At 37.9% G+C, this 9196-nt stretch overlaps 1 long non-coding RNA gene across 1 annotated transcript; it reads left to right on the plus strand.

Moving 5' to 3' along the window:
* Window positions 1–1441: 1441 nt before the first annotated feature.
* On the plus strand, window positions 1442–4708 carry LOC307231876. The gene is made up of 4 exons (XR_013844222.1): window positions 1442–1540; window positions 2024–2110; window positions 2798–2869; window positions 3038–4708. It is a non-coding gene; the product is annotated as an uncharacterized lncRNA (long non-coding RNA).
* Window positions 4709–9196: the final 4488 nt, after the last annotated feature.

The following is a 9196-nucleotide window of genomic DNA, read 5'->3' on the forward strand; positions in this document are numbered from 1 at the left end:
GCGTCATGTGGTCACTGTCGACGAAGACTGTCAGGGGGGATTGTAGTGACTGATGTTCTCCAGCAGATGTCACAGTCGAAATGGATGGGAGCAGAAATACACTCCATTCCAAATTCTGAGGTATAAGATGTCATATACAGTGGTTCATGTTTAACACATACCAGCGATAAACCTTTCGGAGGAAACCAATGTGGTTCTGTTTCAGACCAATGTTGGTCGGTTGCCTATGAGGTATAAAACTGAACTTGGGCTCCAACCTTGATCCTGTGACAATTATCATGTTTGTACTCAGCAGCTTGTAGTGGCTGGTTATACTCGGAATTTCCCAACGTCCAACAGTGGACGACTGGTTGTATCGGTCAGCTCCCAGTATCAACACATTGACCACTGGTTGCACTGGAAAGAGCTCCAAAGCCACTTCGACAGTGGAATTATTCAGAATAAGATAATAAAATCAGTGACTTAAAATCTCTGCCTCAAACACTACAAAATAAAGGTGGTAGTGGGGAACAAAAAAAAGTTTGACAGGTAATAATGTCACCAGACTGATGCCAAACTTTGTAATGTACAGCTGGATGTAATGGGATGAATATAATGTATTTTTTAAGCACAGTGCTCACCAAGGGCCTGTCGTCAACAATAAAACACTGCAAGTATCTAACACTGACAGTATTCTGGGTGGCCTGTGATGGATATTTTTGATATATTCAATTTAGAATTCTATTTCACCAGGGTAGCCACATTTAAATGTAATCTATTTTCCAAGAAGGCCCTGGCCGAGAAAAGCAGCACACAAAATAAAAACATGTAGACGATAAAACAGCAAAAACAATTAGCAGCATTGGTGACGGCCGGGTCACCATTTTGTCTTTAAAATCTGAAATTGAAATGAAATTCAGGTACTCCTCGCTTAACGATGAGTTCGATTCCAAGGACCAGGTTGTTAAGTCAATTGGTCGATAAGCGAGGACCCGGGTTATTTCGTGGTAAGGGGGCGTGGCCATTGCGAACGCTAGTGTAGTGAATACTGAAAGACTGACGCCACGCACCTCGTGGTGTTCCAGTTTCAGCTCCTTCTTGTAATTAATTCCCAAGATGATTGAGCAATTTGCTCAAAATGACTTGTACTTCAAGCAATCTTCACAAGTTGTAGCGAGGAGGTCAACCTATTAACAAATCGTTATTAATAAATATTATTTATTCATTCAAATCATAAATAATGTGGCGACAATTGCAACGATGTTTCTGATACATTCCACACTTATTATTGTATTTTAGCTAAATTGAAATGATGGACCCTTGCAAAAATCAAAGCATCTGTGACTTATTTGAGTTTGTAGTCACACACCACCCCCCCCCCCCACCCCCACCCCTGGGTTCAAGAAACTAAACACACTCCCACTCACATCCGCATACTCACTCACACACACACACACACACACACACCTTTAAAGGGTGACTCTACAAGCAGAGACCTGTGTCTTCACCTAACACCAAGCCACCGAGCTCAGTTCACAGCAAGGACGAGCTCAAACCACAGGTGGGACAGTGTGTGTGTGTGTGTGTGTGTGTGTGTGTGTGTGTGTGTGTGTGAGTCTGTGCATGCATGCGTGCGTGTGTGTGTGTGTGCACGTGTGTGTGAGTGAGTGTTGGTCTGTGTGTGTGTGTGTGTGTGTGTGTGTGTTCATGTACATGTTCAAATACGTGTATGTGTTCGTGTGTGTGTGTGTGTGTGTTCATGTACATGTTCAAATACGTGTATGTGTTCGTGTGTGTGTGTGTGAGACTTTGGGACATTCCTGATGGATTCTGGATTTATTTCTTGATTTCCTGAATGCTCCTGAAGACAACAGTTATATTTAATGCAAATGTTGAGGGAATTACAGTTCTGTGAGGAAAGTTGCAAACCCACACATGGAAGTACAAAGATCACAGGATCACTCACAATAGATGTAACAGTCCAAGATTTTAAATACAAGTCCTTCTATTTACTCTAGCTTTTCCTGTGTTATCTGTATCTCAGCAGAAACAATGGGAGACAAGATGTCAAACACTGGAATCAACCTCAGCCATTGCAGCGTCGGTTCGGGAAACAACTTTCAAATCTCCGGTGAGTTCTTTGTCCGCGTCGAATTCTTCAGAGATTCAAAATAGATTCAGGGGACAAAAATATCAAAATTTCAGGAGAACATATGGGGATATGGCGACACCAAAGATGCCCCCAAAAGTACTGATACTATATATACTGGATAATTAAAATGACTTAAGGGTTGTACAGCATGCAGGTTATTTACAGTAGTAGGAGAGAAGCAACACCCTTTAACTTAAATAAACATAATAAATAAATGTAATTTTCCTGAAGAAGCAGATCTCTAATGTTTTTGTGTCGATGTGTAAAGGTCCAGAACACTACGAAGCATGCCAGAAACTTACTTAACATTTTAACTTCACTATTTGTTAAAAGAATGTTTTGGTTTTTTTTAGGAATTACGTCTTTATTTATTTCCAAAATTATCAACAAAATCACAACAATTACGCAATCTTTCGGAACTTAAAAGCGCTTTGTTTTGCATCTTTAACGGGAACAAGCGCCTTCAAAGCATATCATTATACTATGTTAAATGTTTATAATTATTTTTACAATGATATATTAAGGGGGACAACGCTCTGCTTTCCCGCCCCCCCCCCCCGTCCTTGTCCGCCCGTCAGATGCTAATCTCAGGTGTGGACGTCATGAGCACGTCCTGCTTTTCCTCTCTCTCATAATGGAGCTTTCTTTCTGCCTGTGCTTGAACAGGAGATGGAAATCACCAAACAAGTATTGGGCAAAACATCAACACCAAACAGGGAAACGTAAAAGTGGAAAGAAGTGAGTACATATTGTGAAATTTATACTTCTCCCACTGGACACAGTGTTGATGTAAACATTGATTTTCTTGCGTACACGACTGTCCATATCTTTAACCCCCGTCTCTCTCTCTCTCTCTCTCTCTCTCTCTCTCTCTCTCTCTCTCTCTCTCTCTCTTCTGTTTTCTAGACGGAGGCCGACGCAAGAAACCGTGGGAGGCGTCGCAAGGATCGAGAAAATAAATGTGATTATTTGGAAATAAATCAGAAAGGTCAACGAAAGGAACAAACGTGTTTATCCACATTCGGATCAGAATGGCTTTTATTTCGCCAGGTACATTTACATATATGAGGAATTTCTTCTGGTGAAGTTGGTGCACTTCAGTACAGGCAGCACAAGCATTAATAACACAAAAAGTTACGGGGGAGGAGAGAATAAAAATAGTAATGAATTTAAAAAAATACAATTTAAATGTAAAATATATACAAATAGCTAAAAATACAAAAACAGAAATAGTCCGATTTTTAAGATATACAAATGTGATAATTAGCACAGGAGAAATTATTGTTCAAATAGTGACCAGAGCTTTTATTTACCTCAAGTGGAGAGGGAACCAGTCCTTTATTGGAAGCAGGCTTATATTATAGGCAGCCTTTTATATCTAATTCCCTCTGTTTAATAAGTATCTTTGATCATATTTTAGTATGAATTTTAAATCAAACGTCCGTCTGGGTGTCGTGCCATGCAAACACATGTATGGTGAAAAAAGAGAGGTAGTAGCCACCCTAAAAGTCGCACTTGTGGTGGTAGCCGATGGGTTTTTCAATGGCCGATGCCGATAGTTAGAGAGCGGGGCGGCCGATATATAATGCCGATATCATGTTTTAAGCATCAGATAAAATACAACAATTTAATAATAATAACAAATGAGACACAATTGCTGAACCTAAATTAACATTTATTGAACACTTATGTTATTGTATGCATTGTCTCTGCAGTGCACTTATTTATAATAAAAAATGTATCAACTGAATAAATATCCACAGGTAATCAAGAACTAAAATCTGTAAGAAAAAACATGTGAATGAAAAATAAACAAACGATAAAATAAATATGAAAAATAAATATAATAAATAAATATGTTTAAACTGCGTCATATTAAAGTCTGGTTGGGAAATAGAGAGTATCCCCATTACAGAAGTGCAGGATTCATTGTTTACAAGTAAAGTATTAACACAAAAACATCCAGTTAGTAAATCTAAATTTAAAAACTAAATTGAGTCCCATAGCAACAGAAAGCAATGGGCAGTGTTGATGCTCGGCTGACAGTGAGATATAGTGTTTTTTTCGGTCAGTCTCTTAACTCGGGTTGTGTTTAAGGTTTTGTTTCATACATGATGGAAACAAACAAAATTCAATCGATCTAAAATAAAGCGATGCACAGGCGCCAGGGACAGGTGTCATGCCAAACGATGATCGTCTGCCAAAGAGTGATTTCCGCGGCAGCGCACGCAGCCTGTTTCTCCCAGTTCAAACAGATCTACAGCTGCTTTATCTGGACCAAACAGTCATAACATGTAAATACACAGAACTTTGTGTCCGTGGTGATAACAAAGCGATGTATTTTTGAAACTTTAACGTCTCATTGTAACAGGATGAAAACAATTGTGGCCAAGGAAGTGTTTTTGTTTATATATGACGTGATTATAGCCAATACTATTATATTGTCTCTGATGTTTATGTGTTTGGTATGTCTAATATCCTTGTTTAGGCCTATATTTGGAAACTACACTATAATTTACATGTTAATGGGTTCCATGGGTTCGATTTAAAATAAAGACATTATTTATTTTGCAATTATCCTTGTGCCTCTGCATTATTTTACCTGCTCTGCCCTTGAGTAGAACCAAGTCAGTCCTTTTTACCTGTTGAAATATCATTTTAAAGGGCCAGTACAACCAATAAAAGGCAGTTTTCCACTTGCCAAAAAGGGATTTCTGCATCTACCTTGTCACAGAATGTCTCAAAATAACTTTGAGAGATCTTTTGAGATCTAAATTTGACCTTGTTGGTGAAGATTTTAAGCCATCAAACCAACTTACTTACTTCATAACCATAAAGATAACACTTTATGTGTTCTTTACCTTGTTTCATTGGACATATGCACAGTATATCTCCCGAAAGGTACACATTTGGAAGTACGAATGTCTTGCATTGTATATCCTATAGACATATTTTTCTTACTTGCAATATTATTTTAGCAAATACAAAGTCAGAACAACACAATGATAAAAACGACATACAACTATATACAACATAGCAGTGTATCTAAATTTACACAGTAGCAGTGGTGTGGTAGAGATTTCACTGGCATGCTTTGCAAATAATCTTTTTCTTTCTGCTCATGCTCTGGGCCTGTGTTACGGCCGTGGGCAAATGTGACAGCCAATCTGAAATAGACAAAAGAGGAAACCAAAATGATGGTGAAATAATTATACAATAGTAATGGTTGCATGTCAACCTCTGGGCCATCCGCCACCACCATGTCCACCTCTGTGCCATCCACCACATCCTACCCGGGGCCATCCACCACCACCTCCTCCTCCTCTGGTCCATCCACCACCACACGTCCTCCTCTGAGCAGTCCATAAAGTGTTATCTTTATGGGTATGAGGAAGTTTGTTTGATGGCTGAAAATATTCATTAACAAGGTCTTGTCTTTAAAATTAAGATCAAGTTATATGAAGCATAAACAACCTTTTAGTCACAAGTCACTTTTTGGCAAGTGGAAATGCTATGTCAACCGATAAAAAGGACTGGATTGGCTATAATATTTCAAATATAACACTCATGAGTGAAACTAAGTCCTTTTGAGGCATAATTCACCTTTCAGTGACAAGGTGGGAGCTGTAATCACTTCGGCAAGTGGAAAACGGCATTTTATGGGTTGTATTAGCCCTTTTAAAAGGTATTTCAACAAGTGAAAAAGACTGACTTGGTTCTAATCTAGGGCACAGAGCAGGTAAAATAATGCAGAGGCACAAGGATAATTGCAAAATAAATATTGTCTTTATTTTATAAAATTATGATTGAATCAAATGTCAAGACAGAACCTGATCTTAACTTTGGTGGAATAGATAAAGAAAAAAAATGTCTTGTTTAGTTGTTTTCCAGCTCAAGAGATCAATATTAAATGACATACAGAGGAGACATAACATCTTCTTAAAGGGGACCTATGATGCTCCTTTTCAACAGGTTAATATAGGTCTCTGAGCTCCTCAAAACACGTCTTTGAAGTTTTTGCCCAAAATACCGCTCTGATTATGCATTCTAACATGCCTCTACACCCCTCCTGACGGGATGTTTCAGTGTCTGCCGCATTAAATATAAATGAGCTGCCAGCCTCCTACTTCTGTGAGCCAATGGGATTCTAGCGTGAGTAGTAGGGTTCTGTGACCCAATGGGGTTTGAGCATGAGTAATAGGGTTCCGTTGTATAAAGTATGTAAACTCTCACTCATTTCACCTAAGCGTTCCACCAAAATCTGTATCTGAATAGATTTGAGGCGAGAAATAGTCAATCCAGTTGTTGAATCTTGCCTCATATTAGATCTACAAGGTCTCATTTAAAAGTTTGTTTCGACTTTCATAAGGAAAAGGCACTGCTGCGTTTCTGGTGCACCGCACGGGACACCACCCCATGTGAGAGAAAAATGCATATGATCAACTATTTGAATGGGGACAATAATCTTTTGTATGTTACATGGGTTTAAAACATTGCCTCTGGGTTTTTAAGGAGCCCAGTCTATGTTAATAGACTGTTCTTTCTCTACAATCTTAATTGTAATATTGAAGAACCAGATCACATTTCAGATCACCGATCACATTGTGGCTATTGTGAAGGAAATAGCTCTGAGTAAGCTTAAAGATTGTATGGATCTAGAGGATTGTTGAAGAAGCGGCTGTGTGCGGCGCAGGCTAGGAAGGGCAGATGATAATCGGTCTGGAGGACCGTGGAAGTGGCCAATATTGCATCGATCAAGAGAATCGTGGTTTTTGTTTGTTTATTTATTGATTTTTTTTTGTGTTATTCAATCATAAGTCGACATTATTGAATACATAATTATTATAGATTATTCTTGATCCCTCCTAGCAAAAGTGTTGAGGGCAAGAAAGCAGAATACTACTCCCTTTTTTCCTTCTAGCAAAAGCGTTGAGGGTTGGTGAGGAACTTCTGATATTGTAAAAAAAAAAAAAAAACAGTTTTTTAATAACTAAAGTAAAATTGATAATAATAAATAAAGCCATGTGAAAGAAATTCTTCTGCAATGATCGGTGAGGTTAATCTGCCCGCTACAAGAAAACAAAACAGAATATTCAAGATTATTTATTCTGCAGAATAAAGAGAAAGATTCAGTACTGCTTCAAAGCAGTGTCCTGATCCGTCTAATCTTATTTCCGATCAAGAGGGCTTTATACAACAACAGAGGGTGTGGCTTGGGTCAGAAGTCATTTACAAGTCCGTGTCCCTCAACTGTCTCCCTGGATGTTACATCAAACAGTGAATTCACAGGAACTTGTAAATGACCTGGCAAACGCGGATTAGAATCCCTTACAATGCACCTCCAGGCTCCCCTGTGGTTATTCTTCATCTCCTTACAAGGTAAACAGGGCCAAATGTGATCTGGTTCTTCAATGTTAGAATTGACATTGTAGAGAGAAAGAACATTTCTCTTTACATAAAGTTGGGGGGTTCCTGGGAAAACAGAGACAATGTTTTAAAAACTCCCCCTCTGGATGTAGAGGCCTTTGGCCTCACTCAATATAAATGATTGTAAGCATTTTTCTCTCACATTTCCTCCTTTTGTTCCTACAAATACCTTAAGGAAAAATGCAATAATGCTAAAATTCCATATAATGTAAATCGGACATAATACAATTATACTTCAGAGATATTGTTCAAATCTATCTTATTGGAATCTACTGGGAAAATCCACATCTAATACTAAATTTAACTATATGAACTCATAACCAAATTCCAGATATAATTCAAGGATATCTCCACCTCAAATTGACCAAACCTCTCTTCTCATATTTGGCTGGAGAAAAGTAAAAGACCAGTAAGGGTTATCTACTATACTATGACAACGCACAGGACAAAAACCCCTGGTCATACAGAGAAAAAATCCTGTGTGGACATTTTACAATTCTAATTCAAAAACCCACACACAAATTATAATAATCATGAATCACATAATGAAATAAACAAAACAAACATAGAGATTCCACTAATACATAATGCTATGCAGATTAATCAATGGTTATCACTTAATAATGACAACAGCAAAATGCATTGTGCACGTAATGACTAACACATCCTATAAGTAAGGATAAACATAATTAGAAAAACATCTCCATATATCAGCATCTCAGTGTCTCAACATCTCCATCATCATAAGGTCGTTTCCAATCATTTAGTGGTATGGAGACAAACTGTCCCGTCGCCATATGAGTATTCATCTTATGAAAGATAGGTACTATACACGCTAGACAGCAATATAGCATTAAACACATTATCACTACAGGTGTCAATATTTCTATGAACATAGAAATCCATGGCCCCAGTGCATTTCTTAGCCAAGTAAATGGATCCCAAGTGTTAGCTTGATCCTTCATTAAATCGTAACGTAACTCTTTCATAGCTTGTATGGCTAAAAACAAATTTCCTGATTCTACATCATTGGCAGGAATCTATGTACAGCACGACTCACCTATCATAGCACATACACCTCCTTGAGCCGCACTCATTATGTCTAGTACCGTATGATTCTGGAGAGCCGTTAAACGGATCAAAGTTAATTCTTGTTTCTAGCTTCTTCTGCTTGGATAGTTGTATTAATGAACAGTAACAACTTATAATGTATGATATTTAGCCACTTAAAAGCTGTAGATGTACCTAAGGGCGCTAATATAGACATAAAATGTTTTGCTCCACCTACAATCCTATACTCAGCTGGAACCGATGTCACGAACATATATGTTCCTGATCGTCTTACACGCACATCTTGATGGGTCGGATTATACATGTAAATTGGCATAGAAAGAAAGATTCAAGATTCAAGATTCAAGATTCAAGATTTTTATTTGTCACATACATATACATACTTCCATACATATATGCAGTGAAATGTAATGCAACGCACCCGGTGATAGCACACAATAAGTCCTAGGAAAAAGTACAAAAATAAAATAAAATAAAAAGTAGAAAATTCCCTTCTAATAGACCGACTAACTGACTCCTAAAACGTAATACAGTAAGTGGAATACTTATAGAATAAGATAAAAAATA

The sequence above is a fragment of the Zeus faber genome (genome assembly GCF_960531495.2).
Source record: "Zeus faber genome assembly, chromosome: 6".
NCBI classification, from domain to species: domain Eukaryota; kingdom Metazoa; phylum Chordata; class Actinopteri; order Zeiformes; family Zeidae; genus Zeus; species Zeus faber.